Source organism: Neofelis nebulosa, chromosome 8 (genome assembly GCF_028018385.1).
Source record: "Neofelis nebulosa isolate mNeoNeb1 chromosome 8, mNeoNeb1.pri, whole genome shotgun sequence".
In the NCBI taxonomy this organism is placed as follows: Eukaryota; Metazoa; Chordata; class Mammalia; order Carnivora; family Felidae; genus Neofelis; species Neofelis nebulosa.
In genome coordinates this window covers 48,458,867-48,474,898 of record NC_080789.1, presented here as the reverse complement: position 1 = coordinate 48,474,898, position 16,032 = coordinate 48,458,867, and positions in this window count along the sequence as shown.

Below are 16,032 nucleotides of genomic sequence, written 5' to 3'. Positions count from 1 at the left end.
GCAATGCATCAGTAAATTCTGTTGACTTATCTCCAAATTATCCTGACTCTGCTGCTGACACGTCTACTGGTGCCATCCTGACCCAAGTCACCGTCACCTCTGTCCTAATTGCCCTCCCTGCTTCCCCTCTGGCAGTTACAACCCAAATGCCAGAAGGCTGTTTTAAAAATATAAGCAGAACATGTCATTCCCCTTGCTTAACACACTCCAGTGGCTCCTGTTCACACTCAGAATCATAACCCAAAAACTCCTGCTGGCCTCTAAGACTCCACATAAACTGCTCCTTGCCTACCTCTCCCCCCTCATCTCCCTTGGTAATCCTACATTCTAGCTACAATACCCTTGAACACACAGAGCTGCCTTCTACCTTAGGGCCTTTGCATTAGCTCTTCCCCCTTGTCTGACATGTTCTTTTTCTAGACCATCCATGTCATCTGTCTTATCATCCAGGCCTCAACTTCAATGTCGTCTCCTCAGGGAGGCCATCTTTGACCACGGCTGTAGCCCCCAGCCTATGCCCCAGTGGTCACTTCTCTTCGTGTCACTATATCTTATTTTCATCATAGCAGTTATCATTACCAAATATTTCCTTATTATTTGTTTATGATCCTCTCTCCCCACAGGCCTAGAATGTAAGTTTCATGAGAATAGGGACCTGATCATCTTGTCCAGTGTTGTTTGCCCTGGCACAGGCTAAGTCCTTAGCACATGTTTGATGATTGAATAAAGAAATGATTAAATATCTTTTACAAAGAGCCAATCCTGTCCATTGGCTGTTACCTGAATTATGAGACTCAGAGATATTTCAAACTCCCATTTGCCTACCATAATTTCAACTTTCACAGCACTCCATTGCCCACTGTCTTTTTTTAAAATATTTTATTTATTTCTGATAGAGACAGAGCACAAGTGGGGGAGGGGCAGAGAGAGAAGGAGACACAGAATCTGAAGCAGGCTCCAGGCTCTGAGCTGTCAGCACAGAGCCCGATGCAGGGCTCGAACTCATGAATTGCGAGATCATGACCTGAGCTGAAGTCGGATGCTCAACAGACTGAGCCACCCAGGTGCCCCATTGGCTACTGTCTTGAAATAATTATTGTAAGAACAAAACAAAACAAAACAAAAAAACAGACAGAAGAATAGAATTTTACCTTGTTAATACACCAATTCATCAAAACATGAGCCTGAAATGGAAATTAGATTATTTTCATTTTGGAAATTAGAAGTGGGACCAAGAATAAGTAAATTATAATGGAAGTGTGAAAGAGAGAATATGAAAAGTTGGCTACAGGGGCGCCTGGGTGGCTCAGTCTGTTAAGTGGACGACTTCGGCCCAGGTCATGATCTCGCGGTCCGTGAGTTCGAGCGCCGCGTCGGGCTCTGTGCTGACAGCTCAGAGCCTGGAGCCTGTTTCAGATTCTGTGTCTCCCTCTCTCTGACCCTCCCCTGTTCATGCTTTGTCTCTCTCTGTCTCAAAAATAAATAAACGGTAATTAAAAAAAAAAAAGTTGGCTACATGGGGTGCTGCCCAATCAGGAAAGATAAGGGTGAAAAATTAGCAGGAGGGAGGAGCTTGTTCCCTGAGAGGCCACAATTGGAGACAGGGTGAAGAGAAGGTTGGCTGAGTACTTTCCACATGCTGACATTGTTCAGTGCCTTAAGGACAGGAGGAAGTGAAACACAGAATTGGATGCCAGTGCCTTCTGAGAAAGCTGACTTATGGTGATTTCTGATGAGGAAGGTAATCATGTTTAATAAATAGGCACAAATATTTCTGTTCTGTCACATCCCCAGTCTTCTCTCCTAATAACAGTTTACATCTCTACAAGCAAAAATCAGTTAGCTTCAAGGTTTATAAAATTCACAAAAACACAAATGTAAAAGTAAATGTTACTTTGCTGATTTGGAATGGATTCTGGCAAGAATCCCCAGATAAACATACAAATACATTCTTTGTTCACTTCCATGAACAGCCTTTTTATGGCATTTGAGACCTAGTCTAAATCAGTTACCGTAAGAATTAGTGTTTCTGATAGGTGTTGGCCTTGTAAAACTGGAAAAAAAGGGATTCATATTTTCTATAACATATGAATGCACAAGTGATTCATTCTTTGGCTCAGGATGGAAACTTTTTTTTTTTTTGCATTCTTGATTCATCTTTCTGCATTAGCTTCACAGATTTTTCTCAATAAGATATAGACACTAGATAGACTTCATTCACAAGGAAACACCAAGATAAATGGAGTAACTGAGATCCAGCAATTTGAAACTTGTAAATATTTATGAGAAAATTATATCCGCCTTTGTGAAGATTTCTGTTTGAAACTTGGATGTAACTATTTTGTGCTCTAGATTCTCTTTAAACTGTGTATTGCAATGCTACATGGCAAGAACACTATGAAAATTTTGTATAAAATAGCTACATTGAATCTTGAATAAAAGGACAATCCTGCTTCTTTACTCATATAACCGTTCTCCCAACTAGCCTAGAGCATCACATTTTGGAATTAGTAACCCAAATTACAGACCAGCTAGATAATTTGTGGGACCCAGTGTGATATGAAAATATGGTTAAAAAATTATTAAGAATTAAAAAAAGAGGGACGCCTGGATGGCTCAGTCAATTAAGTGTCTGACTCTTGATTTCAGCTCAGGTCATGATCCCAGGGTCTTGAGATTGAGCCCTGCGTTGGGCTCCATGTTATGTGTGAAGCCTGCTTGGGATTCTCTCTCTCTCTCTCTCTCTCTCTCTCTCTCTCTGTCTTTCCCTTTGCCCCTCTTCCCGGCTCATGTGTATGTTCTCAAATTAAAAAAAAAAATTGTTTTTAAGGATTGAAAAAAAAGAATTCAAGATGGCAATCCAGCAATCACACTACTGGGTATTTACTCAAAGAATACAAAAACACTGATTTAAAGGGATACATACATTTCTATGTTTATAGCAGCATTATTTACAATAGCCAAGATATGGAAGCAGCCCAAGTGTCCATTGACTGATGAATGGATAAAGAAGACGTGGTACACACACACACACACACACACACACACACACGAGTACTATTCAGCCATAAAAAGAATTAAATCATGCCATTTGGCAATGACATGGATGGAGCTAGAGAGTGTAACCCTAAGTGAAATAAGTCAGTCAGAAAAAGACAACTACCCTACGATTTCACTCATATGTGGAATTTAAGAAACAAAACAAATGAGCAAAGGAAAAAGAGAGAGAGAGAGAAAGAGAGACAAACCAAGAAATAGACTCTTAAGTATATAGAGAATAAATTGATTGTTACCAGAGGGGAGGGGGTTGGAGGGATAGGTGATGGAGATTAAGGCATGCACTTGTGATGAGCACCAGGTATTGTATGGAATTGTTGAATCCTGTATTGTACACCTGAAACTAATATAACCCTGTATGTTAACTAACTGGAATTAAAACTTAAAAACCAAAAAATTTTAAAATGGCAACTGCAGAGCATTAGGCCCAGCATGGGGCTCTTTTTTTTTTTTTTTTTTTTTTTTTCAGAGAGAGAGAAAGGGAGAGGCAGGGCTAGAGAGAGGGAAAGAGAGAATCTTAAGCAGGCTTCATGTCCAGCACAGAGCCCAGCGTGAAGCTTGATCTCACAACCATGAGATCATGACCTGAGCCGAAATCAAGAGTGGGATGCTTAACCAACTGAGCCACCCAGGCACCCCTGGAGTTCTTCTAAGTGTGGACTACATAGGCCTCAGTGACTACATAGGCCTTGAGCCCAAGAAGCCCTGAACCTACCTTTTCCTGTCTGCAGCACAGGTAAGAATAACACTTTCAATTAAGCATGCTATTACCTATAACAACTGAGGGAGGGAAATCAAGTTATTCATGTAATTGTGATCTTCAAATAAGAGAAAATAAAAATTTAAAATAATTTTCTAGTGTCAGAGGGTTTCTCCTGACAAGTCTTCTAATGTAAGCTTGGAATTTTATTCAAGAGCTTCAAAATGACTTTCGGGTATTACTCCCAAATATTTACTTGTCCATGAAAATATTTTAATGCTTCTCCTCTAGTCTGGTGTTTCCTAGTCCTGGCTGATCATAAATACTTTGGGGCCATTAAAAAAACACAGATTCCTGGGCCCACTGTGGACCTAGGTTGCCAGTGAGAAAGTATATAGGAAATCAATCATCAATCCATTTGTGGCCTACTTATCTTGTCTTAAGTCAAGGCTTAGGCTCTGCGACTCAACAAAAATTAGGGGAGTTTGTTAATTTCAGCTACTGGGTTGATCCAGCCATTCCCAAATAGAATGCTGTGAGACAGTGGTCAGGAGGACTGGGGTACAAAAGTGTCAGGGGGACAGGATACATTATGAGAAAAAGAATGTAAATATCTATCATCTTAAAAATTTGTATTATATATTTTTATCCTAAAAATAACTGTGTAAGCTAGAAAGCCATCATAAGTATACTTAAATCAGAAAACTTTTAAAATGTTAGATTATTTTAAATATGGTACCTCATGGTCTTTTTTTTTTTTTATAGGTTTTCAAGATTTTTTAGTTGTGGTAAAATACACATAACACAAAATTTACCATCATAACCATTTTTAAGTCTACAGTGCAGTAGGGTTAAGTATATTCACATTTTTGTACAACCAATCTCCAGAACTTTTCGTCTTGAAAAACTGAAACTCTTTACCCATTAAAAACATCTCATTTCCCCCTCCTCAGCCCTTGGCAACTTTCATTCTACTTTCTGTCTCAATGAATTTGATTACTCTAGATACCTTGTACAAGTGGAATCATGGAATATTTGTCTTTTTGCCACTGGCTTATTTAACCTAGCACAGTGTTCTCATAGTTCATCCATGTCATAGCATGTGTCAGAATTGCCTTCCTTTTTAAGGCTGAATAATATTCCATCCTATGTACATGTTACATTTTATTTATCCATGCATCCATTGATGGATACTTGGGTTGCTAGTCTCTGCTTCATAATCCCAAAAGATCTTATTACCAAGACATCCCTTCAAAACAAATGGAGTGTTCTCCCCAAAAAGAATTCTACTGAATACAATTTCCCCATTGTTACAATAGCAAATTTGTGTTTTGGCTGCCACATTTGAAAAAAAAGCAAGTCAAGCCAGTGTGAGGTAACGCATCACTATTGTTTGGTAAAGGTGACATCATTTATGTGAGAGTTTCAGGGTCCTCATTGATAAATGCCATCTAAATGGTGATCCTGTCTTTGCAGCTCATTTGCACATGGTAGCCTGGAATCGGAAGAATTAATAGAAGGGTTAGCAAAGAAAGACTTCATTTTGAAGACCATTTTTCTTTCCAATGTGACTTCATGGAAAAATGAAGTTTATCAAGTTCATGTAAATTCAGCTGGAATCTTTATATACATGTGGTTAAGGAAATCCAAGCACTTTCCATAAACATCCTGAATATACTGTGTTATGGGGCTTCTGGCCTTCCAGTCAGTTCCCTTGCTTCCCTTTCCTTCCACCTCATCCTTCTTGATCAGAAATATATGCAGCTTCAGTCCCATATGAGGCTGCTTGCTTTGTGTAAAGGAAATAAATAAGAGAAGGTGTGACTCATTGGGGGATAGAAGGATAAGGAAGAAAGAGTGAGGAAGTCTCAGATCAGAGATCCACAAAAATTATGTGAAAGACTTAAGGTAAGTGAACAGACACCTCTTAACGTTTGAATTAACAAATGGGACCAAAGAGAGACTGTTGAAGAAAGCCGGCAGAACTTTAAAGCATAAAATGGGAAGTCATAGGACAGATAATCAGCTTCTTGCTTCTATTTCTTGAGCGGAGCCAGTTTGGACATAGATCTGCTCCTGTAAGTCTACAAACCAATATGGAAAAGTTGATTTAAAAAATACTTTAAATGCAGAAACTCCCAGACCTCTCTCCCCTACTCAGCTCCCAGAATCTGATAGCTTTCCAGGGTTTATCCTCCAGGTAGGAGATTGTAAGGTTCTTCTTGGGGGAAATATCTGGTCAGTCCAAAGGGAAATATTCAGAAATGCTAAAAGGGGATAGAGGATGGGGAGGAAGAGTCAGCAAGTTATCTATCCATATTGCCCTGGTCCTAGAGTGAAGATCAAAATGAATAAGCCTCATTCTTGAACAGTTTTTAGTCTCCCATTCTTAATTGGGGGTGTTAACAAGCAAAATAGACAAAAGGCCTGCTCTCTATGAGCTACTTACTTTCTAATGAGAGGGAGCAGCAAATAAATGGATAAAATATAGTATTCTAGAGAGCAATAAACTCTTTGGCTAAAACTTAGGTCGTGGTGGTTAGAAATGCCATTTTGGGAGGGTATTGCAATCGCAGATTAAGTTTGGCTTAGGGAGGGAAATCACACACATCTGTTCAGTCTTCCATCTTCACCCAGAAGCTCCACATCTAAACCACTTTCATTTTCTGAAACGAACTTGCCTGTGCGGGCCTTCAGCCCTTCCTGTATTCAGTTCCCTTGATCTGGAACACTGGACTCCTCATTCCACCTGCGTGCTGCCTTGTCAGAATGAGGTTTGGGGTTGTGCTTCAAATTAACTGGGTTAGTCTCACTTATTTTTATTTGCATAATCTATGGAAGGAGGAAAAAACTTCAGATATTTTCCTTACGCCAAGAAAACCAACAGCCTTTTTTACTGGTTGAGTTCATTATAACAGCATCAGTGAGGTCTTAACTGGTTAATTATCGCAAGGTTTGTGAACTAGTTTAACCTCCTGTGACAAACAGTTTGCAACCTCCAGTGAAGAAACACAATTCTCTGCAACATTGTAACATAGAATACAGTTCCGCAGGACAGACACGGGGCCCTTTCCAGGTTACGAATCAATAGCTCACCTACAAAAACATACCTCTCAGTATTGCAGGAACACTCTTTGCCCTTCTTAGTACACAAAGAGAAACTTAACTTTACCATCACAAGATAAAGAATCATTATGGATTTAAGTTTTATGGGAACAGGTGTGTAAACATTCTCTAACCTTCTTCTGTATGTTCTCAAACAGAGGGTAGTGACTAACCCAGTGCAGTGTGAAGTTACAAGCACTTCTGTCACAATGCAAAGTTTCTCGTTAAACACCACGGAAATGCCTAACGTCTCAACTCTGCTTTTTAAAAAAAAATTTTTTTTAACGTTTTATTTATTCTTGACAGAGAGACAGACAGCATGAATGGGGGAGGAGCAGAGCAAGAGAGGGAGACACAGAAGCTGAAGCAGGCTCCAGGCTCTAAGCTGTCAGCACAGAGCCCGACGCGGGGCTCGAACTCACAAACCGTGAGATCATGACCTGAGCCGAAGTCGGATGCCCAACCGACTGAGCCACCCAGCTGCCCCTCAACTCTGATTTTAAATCAGGGTGAGCCTCCAACAATTTGGAAATTACAATAATTTTATTTCACGCTTTATACCTCAGCTGGTTCATCACTCCTCCAGGAAGCCTTCCCTGATCCCCTAAGAAGGGAATTGCAGCCTGCACGCCCTCATCACATACTTACCACATTGTGATTATCTTTGCCTATTTCCTAATTTTGAATATCCCAGTAGACTGGGCACTTTTGAGAGCAGGAATTAAGTTTATCTTTTTCCCAGTTCCATCCCCAGGGCCCAATACAGAGGCCAGCCTTTGGCAGGTGCAAAATGAACATCTGCTGAGCAAATGATTAAAAATATAAATGAGGGGCACCTGGGTGGCTCAGTCAGTTGAGTGTCTGACTTAGGCTCAGGGCATGATATTGAGGTTTGTGAGTTTGAGCCCCGCATCGGGCTTGGGCTAGCTGCTGTTAGCCTGTCGGCACAGAGCCCGCTTCGGATTTTCTGTCTCCCTCTCTCTGCCCCTCCCCCACTTGTGCTCTTCCAAAAATAAGTAAATATTAAAATATATAGATATGAACAAAAAATGAAATATCATAATAGGGAATTAAGTAGTTTACATACCTTAAGTCTCAGCAATTGTTTTATTATTTGTTAAGATGTTCATTTGGATTTAAAATAACATTTAAAATGCTATTAAAAAGTTAAATGTTGGGGCCCGTGGGTGGCTCAGTCAGTTGAGCATCCAACTTCGGCTCAGGTCATGATCTCATGTTTCATGGGTTCGAGCCCTTCTTCGGGCTCTCTTGCCATCAGCACAGAGCCTGCCTCAGACAATCATCTCTCTCTCTCTCTCTCAAAAATAAATAAACATAAAAAAAAGTTAAACATTGAACTCTGCTCCAATGTCACCTTCTCAGTGATGCCTTCTTGCAACATCCTTTCTGAGACTGTACCTGAGTCACTTGCCCTCTTTACCCTCCTGCTTTTCATGGTGCTCATAGAATCATCTGACACTATACATCACCTGTCTTCCTGTTCTATAGGAGCTCTGTGACAATAGGGATCTCAGTTTACTATACTGTATCCTCAGTGCCTAGAACAATGCATCGCAGATGGTAGCAGTAAATGAATAATCCTCTTTAAAACAAATATGTCATTAAAGGCTAATGTTAGTGGAGAGCAATTGTTGGAGTAAGGATGGAGTTAATTAGCAATTTTTTTAGAGGTGCCTGGGTGGCTCAGTTGGTTAAGCATCTGACTCTTGATTTCGGCTCAGGTCATGATCTCATGGTGAGTGAGTTCAAGCCCTACATTGGGCTCCCTTCTGACAGTGCAGAGCCTGCTTGGGATTCTCTCTCCCTCTGTCTCTGCCCCTCCCCTGTTCACTCTCTATCTCTCTCTCTCAAAATAAATAAATAAACATTTTAAAAAAGCTATCAAAAAACAAAAAAACCCCACTATTTAAAAAAAATGAGAACACTGGATATTATCTGAGGTCCTATGTTTTGTTTTGTTTTGTTTTAATGTTTATTCATTTTTGAGAGACAGAACACGAGCAGGGAAGGGGCAGTGAGAAAGGGAGACAGCACCCGAAGCAGGCTCCAGCCTTTGAGCTGTCAGCATAGAGTCCGACGTGGGGTTCAAACCCATGAACCATGGGATCATGACCTGAGCCAAAGTTGGACACTCAACTGACTGAGCCACCCAGGCACCCCTGAAGTCCTGTGCTTTTAAACTTATTTGACCATAACCCATAGTAGGGATGCATTTGACATAGTGACTTGGGACGTTACATGAAGTAATACTTACCTTTATGACATGTGAGACTCTTGTTTTTGTTTTTTTTTTTCTCTTCCCTTCCATTCTATTTCATTAAAGAAAAAGAAAATCCAGTCTGACCCACGTAACTGATTTCCTAACCCACTCACGGTTTGAAAAACACTAAATTTTTACCTATTAAATACTTGACTCGTGAAAATAAAATAATGACTGTCTTCACTCTGGCACTATAAGTATGTCCTGAATGTTCCATGATAGCTCTGTTGATTGCTGAAAATAGACCAAGAATTAGTTCCAGCCCAGTAAGCTTATTTTACTTTTTTAGATCTGCTGGACACAACTTTTTCTAAATAATTTTATTTATTCAGTGTTGTTCACAAGATAATTTGATGCTATCTAAATAAAATTTCTTTTTTTAAAAAAATTTTTAAAAAATGTTTTATTTATTTTTGAGATAGAGAAACACAGAGCATGAGCAGGGGAGGGGCAGAGAATGAGGGAGACACAGAATCCGAAGCAGGCTCCAGGCTCTGAGCTGTCAACACAGAGCCCGACATGGGGCTCAAATTCACAAACCGCGAGATCATGACCTGAGCTGAAGTCGGACGCTTATCCGACTGAGCCAGCCAGGCGCCCCATTTTTTAACAATTTTTTTATAAATAAAATTTCTTAATGTCCCAACATATTAATTAAAATTACTTTTTGGGGCACTTTTAGAGGGAGGAGGAAAGGAAATTTAAAAGTCATTATATTTGAAGTATCAAGCGTAGATGAAAAATGTCTTTGGCAATGAATGGTTATAATAAATTTGTAGGGCATATAGTTCCTTGGATATCTTCAAATTTTTCTTCATTTTATGATTAGATGGGGCCTTAGGTGGAAGAAAATTTTTGACTCTGAGTTTTGATATGAAATTATGTAATAATAAATTCTTTAGCAGTGAAAAAATTTGCATCGTGGTAACCTTCATTGTGTTAATGTTCATTATCACTCAGAAGGAAAGGGTCCAGGCAGAAAGCATTTGCAACAATACACAGAAGAGGAAATACAAATGACTAACATATGGAAAAGTGTTCAACCTCACTGGAAAGAAAAGACAAATTAAAACAATAGTGAAAAACAACCTATCAGGAGAGCAAATATTTTTTTTAAATTTATAATTATTCATTTTTTAAAATGAGATTTCTAATGAGTCAGAGTATAAGAAAGTGGCCATTCATACCTTTTAAGTAGGAATGAAAGTTGCTACAACTTTTAGAAAATAATTTTGGGATGTAGCCTAAAAAATGTTTATTAAGGTAATTCTACTTCTATGAACCTATCCTAAGGTTCATCTGAAATTTGGAAAATGTTTTTTTTTTTCATAAAGGTAGTAATCATAGTATTACTTATAATAGCAAAAAATTAGAAATGAGGTTTAAGCTAAAGATAAATGAACTATAACCTTTGTTAATATATTGGCATTTATCTGTCCATATATTTTTTTTTCTCTGCTTGTATACACATATATTTTTTTTTTAATTTTTTTTTCAACGTTTTTTATTTATTTTTGGGACAGAGAGAGACAGAGCATGAACGGGGGAGGGGCAGAGAGAGAGGGAGACACAGAATCGGAAACAGGCTCCAGGCTCCGAGCCATCAGCCCAGAGCCTGACGCGGGGCTCAAACTCACGGACCAAGAGATCGTGACCTGGCTGAAGTCGGACGCTTAACCGACTGCGCCACCCAGGCGCCCCTACACATATATTTTTGATGTTGTTCTTTCAAGATGGGGTAATTCTAGCAAGTTTTTTAGTTACCTATATATTGCCAACATCTTTCATGCTAACACACAGTTCTACCACATTATGTTTAAGAGCTGCATATATTCTGCATGACCATACTGACATATATTTAACCAAATGGTCTATTTTTTATATCTATAAGCCACTGTTTTTCAAACTGCAGTTCACAATTCTTAGTAGGCCGTGAAATAAATTGAGGGGGTCATGACTAGCAGTCTTAGGTATTATACTTTCAGTATTATACCTTTATGTTTTGTTAAATAGTTGACAGGTCAATTCCTTCCTTAACCATATTCTCCTGTTTTTCTAAATCATATTGGTTATTCTCATAAGTGTAGACTAAAAAGTTGAGGTTTAAAGTTATTTTGGGGACACCTGGGTGGCTCAGTCGGTTAAACATCCAGATCTTGATTTCAGCTCAGGTCATGATCTTGCAGCTCATGAGTTGGAGCCCCATACGGGCTCTGTGCTAATGGTGCAGAGCCTGCTTGGGATTCTCTCTCTCTGCCACCTCCTCTCAAACAAACAAACAAACAAACAAACAAAAAAACTTAAAAAAAAAGTTATTTTGAATAAGTCTAAGAAAAATACCATGCAAAATTTCACATTACATTTCTAAATTAATTTGGAATTGATGCCTTTATAATAATGAATCTTCTCATCTGTAAGTGAACTGTGTCTCTTCATTTATTTATTTTCTTTTATGTGTATGAGTAAAATTGTAGAGGATTCTTCATATAAGCCCTCATATTTCTTGTTAAGTTTATTCATTGGTGTTTAATATTTAATTTTGCTATTGCAAAAATATTTTCATTATTTTTTTTTCCAACCAAACACAGCCATCTGCAGGAAAGATACCAGTTTGTTTATACACTTACTCTGTAACTGAGCATACTGACTTCTAAAAATATTTTCCCACTCAAGTTGTGGAAGTGGAATGAAAATGGGAGCTCCAACATGTAACTGAAAATGTGCCCTTCCTTCAATCACATTTTATTGGAGTCATTTTCATCTGGTTAAAATAAGTGGCTGGCCCGTGAAAACAAAAATAAGAGTGTAAGGACATCTGTACCACTGAATCTCTTTCTTGAAAGAGCAGAGTGAACTTCCAAGTAAACATGATCGAATAACGCATAACAGGACCCACCTGCAGTTGTCTCATCTGTCCCTTTGTCAGCAGCTGCACATCCTGAAGCCACTTTCTCCCTGAGCAGGAAGAACATAGAGGACCCAGTGGAGGGCTAAGCCCCGTGCCTGCATTTTGACCCTGGTTGCTACCTACATATACATTATCTGTGTACATATCATATTGAGTGCTCCTATTATCCTCATTTTACAAACGAGAAGACTAGGCCCAGCGAGGTTCAGTACTTCACTCATTCCATTAATAAGTGTTGAGCACTTACTATGCACTGGGACCTCTTCCATGGCTGTGAACGACAGGAAGCCCTCACCCTCATGGAAGTTACATTTTAATGGAGCAGCCGTGCCTAAACAAAAATGTACCTTGTCCAAGGTCATACACCTGAATTGTAAATCTGGCTGCAGAGCCCGTGGGCTTGACCACTACCTAACATCACAGGGAGAGAAGAGAACACGGGCCCAGAGAAGGTCATCGCCTGAAAAAAAACCTTTCAGCTGGCATGGCATGACTTGGGTGAGCTGACCACAGCCCAGGCTACGAGCTCATTGTACAAGTCCTACCCAGAGAAAGAATATCTATCTCCCAGAGACAGTTGATTTTTTTTTTTATTTAAAATGTTTTTTAATATTTATTTATTTATTTATTTATTTTGAGAGAAAGAAAGAGATAGAGGGAGAGGAAGAGAGTGGGGACGGGGAGAGGCAGAGAGAGAGGGAGACACAAAATCCGAAGCAGGATCCAGGCTCTGAATTGTTAGCACAGAGCCTAACGTGGGGCTCTAACTCGTGAACCCCGAGATCATAACCTGAGCCAAAGTCAGAGGCTTAAGCGACTGAGCCGCTCATCGATTTTTTTTTTTAACCATGCTTTGGATACCATTTTATATGTTCACCTTTCTTGACCTCTGCAGCCCACCTATCCACTCAGAGTTCTTGCCTTCACAACCTTGCTAGCTCAAATGCCAGTCAAACTAAAGGTATTAACAACTGATAAAAGCTAAGTTATTTTAGGGGCACCTGGGTGGCTCAGTCGGGTAAGCATCCGACTTGGCCTCAGGTCACGATCTCTTAGCACAGAGCCTGCTTCAGATCCTCTGTCTCCCCTCCCCCCCCCCCGCCCCTCCCTGCTCATTTTCTCTCTCTCTCTCTCAAAATAAATAAATAAACTTAAAAAAAAAGCTAACTTATTTTAGCAAAGCCCAATAATGAGGCTGATGTTGCATTTTCACATACTAGTAGACCAGTGTACAGAGGGATAGCTGAGTGGAATTAGGCAAAAACTTTCATTATCATTCATAATTACCCTTAAAAATAGGGCAGTTGGGTCACCTGGATGGCTCAGTTGGTTAAGCGTCCAGCTTCAGCTCAGGTCATGATCTCACAGTTTGTGGGTTTGAGCCCTGCGTCAGGCTCTTTGTTGACAGCTCAGAGCCTGGATCTGCTTCAGATTCTGTGCCTCCCTCTCTCTCTGCCCCTCCCCTGCATGCACTCTGTCTCTTTCTCAAAAATAAATAAAACATTAAAAAAAAAATAGGGCAGTTGGCTAGAGGGCTTTCACCTGAAGCCACATAGATTGACTTTTATTATTATTATTTTAACAGAGATTAACTTTTATGTAATAAAATTCTATTTTATTCCATTTACCAGCCTGTTACTCCTTCATTAATGAAACTAATGCTCTTCTTGCCTTACATAGATATTTGATAAATATACATATTTTCCAAATGTCCGGTTAATTTTCATTTACTACTTTCAGGATTTGTCAAGACTTTAATTTAAAAAAAATTTTTTTTAATGTTTATTTTTGAGAGAGAGGCAGAACGGAGTGTGAGTGGGGGAGGGGCAGAGAGAAAGAGGGAGACACAATCTGAAGCAGGCTCCAGGCTCTGAGCTGTCAGCACAGAACCAGACACAGGGCTCGAACTCATGAACTGTGAGATCATGACCCGAGCCAAAGTCAGATGCTTAACTGACTGAGCCACACAGGCGTCCTTAGACTTTAATTTTTTATAAAAATATTTATATTGTTTAAATCCTTTGAAATCTTTGGAGTTAAGTAGGCTCTTCTGTTAATCCAGGGTTTATTGAAGAGCCCTAGAAAGTTTATGACGGGTTTAAGTCGCTTTTTTCCAACACTGTTAATAATTTCAATACAGGAAAAAAATATATTCTCTGCTGTTAATTTAGCTTGATGTCAGAGATTGTTAGTCCCTTTGAAGTAAGTGTCAAATTCTCAGCTGTAATTCAAACATCATTGTGAATTTCACTGTTGCTTTTGGATCTGTGAAAGATAGACAGGAAAGAGGAGCCCCCCGGACATCCTGGACCTTTCTGTTAGCACTGCACAGAAGTGTTGTTCATCCCTCCGAATCCTCTGTAATTAGGTGGTTCACACAAATCTGGTGAGCACGCTTGCGATGGAAAACTTTACACGCCTTTTTTTTTTTTTTGGACATCATGTGAAATCCTTGCAAACACAAGGACCTTTTATTTATTGATGAAGGGAACAGTGCTTCTAGACAAGCAGCTCTCTTGTCCTTCTCAAAAATAAGAAAGAGATTCTGTTCCATATTTTGGTGCAGAGTAACCAGAATGAAAACCGCATATTGTGTGTTATTTCTCCTTTATTTTGTGAATGCTTTCTATCCAAGGGCAAAAATTATTTGTGTAAACTAGCTTGTGCTTTCTGCAAGCGACCTGAAAAACAGAAATATTCTTCAGTCGTTCAGGGTCAAGCGTTACATTACTGACTGAATTGAACAAAGTATTAACTTACCGGCCCTTGGGAATTTGAGATAAAAATAAAGAAACTGATGGAATGCTTTTTTTTCTTTCCCTACATTCCTGGATGGGCAATCGTGCATTCATCTCGCAACATGGATTAAATGCCTTCTGTGTGCTGGGCTGTGTGCTAGGCATATAAATAAGACAGGGCTCTGCCTCAGCACAGCTCATTTTTCTAAGGGAGCCGGACAGGTAAATAATTACAAGGCTGGGAGACTCGTGTTCTAATCAGGGACATCTGGCAGGCACAAGGGACTCCCCTCACCGAGAGACCGAGCAAGGGAAGATGCAAATCACAGCCAAACATGCACGGATTTAAATCTTCACTGATTCCAACCAACCCCGCACAGCCCATTACCACTCACTGCCTACAGGAGGTATGCAAGGGTGGCGGAAGACCAATAAATGGGGTATTTTAGGAGAGGTCTCTGATGTAGGCAACTTCTGTTTTAAGAGAAACCTTCCTGGGGAAGTGCTACCTTCCCGGCATTCAATCATTTGGCCTGGCTGTCTGAATAGAGCCAAGGATCCCTGCCATCAAAGATTGCAGTGAGAGGCACCTGGGTGGCTCTGTCAGTTGACAGTCAGGTCATGATCTTGTGGTTCATGAGTTCAAGCCCGCACATTAGGTTCACTGCTATCAGCGCAGAGCCCACTTCAGATCCTCTGTTCCTCTCTCTCTGCCCCTCTCCCCAAAATAAATAAAACATTAAAAAAAAAAAAAAAGACCACAGGGAATTCACCATGAGTCTTTAATTAATAATAATTTATTGAGGGGTGCCTGGATGATTCAGTCCGTTAAGCGTCGGACTCTTGATTTTGGTTCGAGTCATGATCTCACGGTTTGTGGGTTCCAGTCCCAGGTGGGGGGGCTCTGCACTGAACATGGCCCTGCTGAGGATTCTCTCTCTCTCTCTCTCTCTCTCTCTCTCTCTCTGTCCCTCCCCAACTCACATGCATGTACATGTTCCATCTCTCAAAATAAATAAATAAACATTTTTTTAAAAATTCATTTTTTTAATGTTTATTTTTGAGGAAGAGAGAGAGAGAATGCTAAGCAGGCTCTGCATTGCCAGGGCAGAGCCCGACGCAGGGCTTGAACTCATAAACTGAGAGATCATGACTTGGGCTGAAACCAAGAGTCCAAAGCTCAACCAACTGAGCCACCCAGGCACCCCCCCAAAAATAATTTTGTGAATGCCAACTAAGTGTT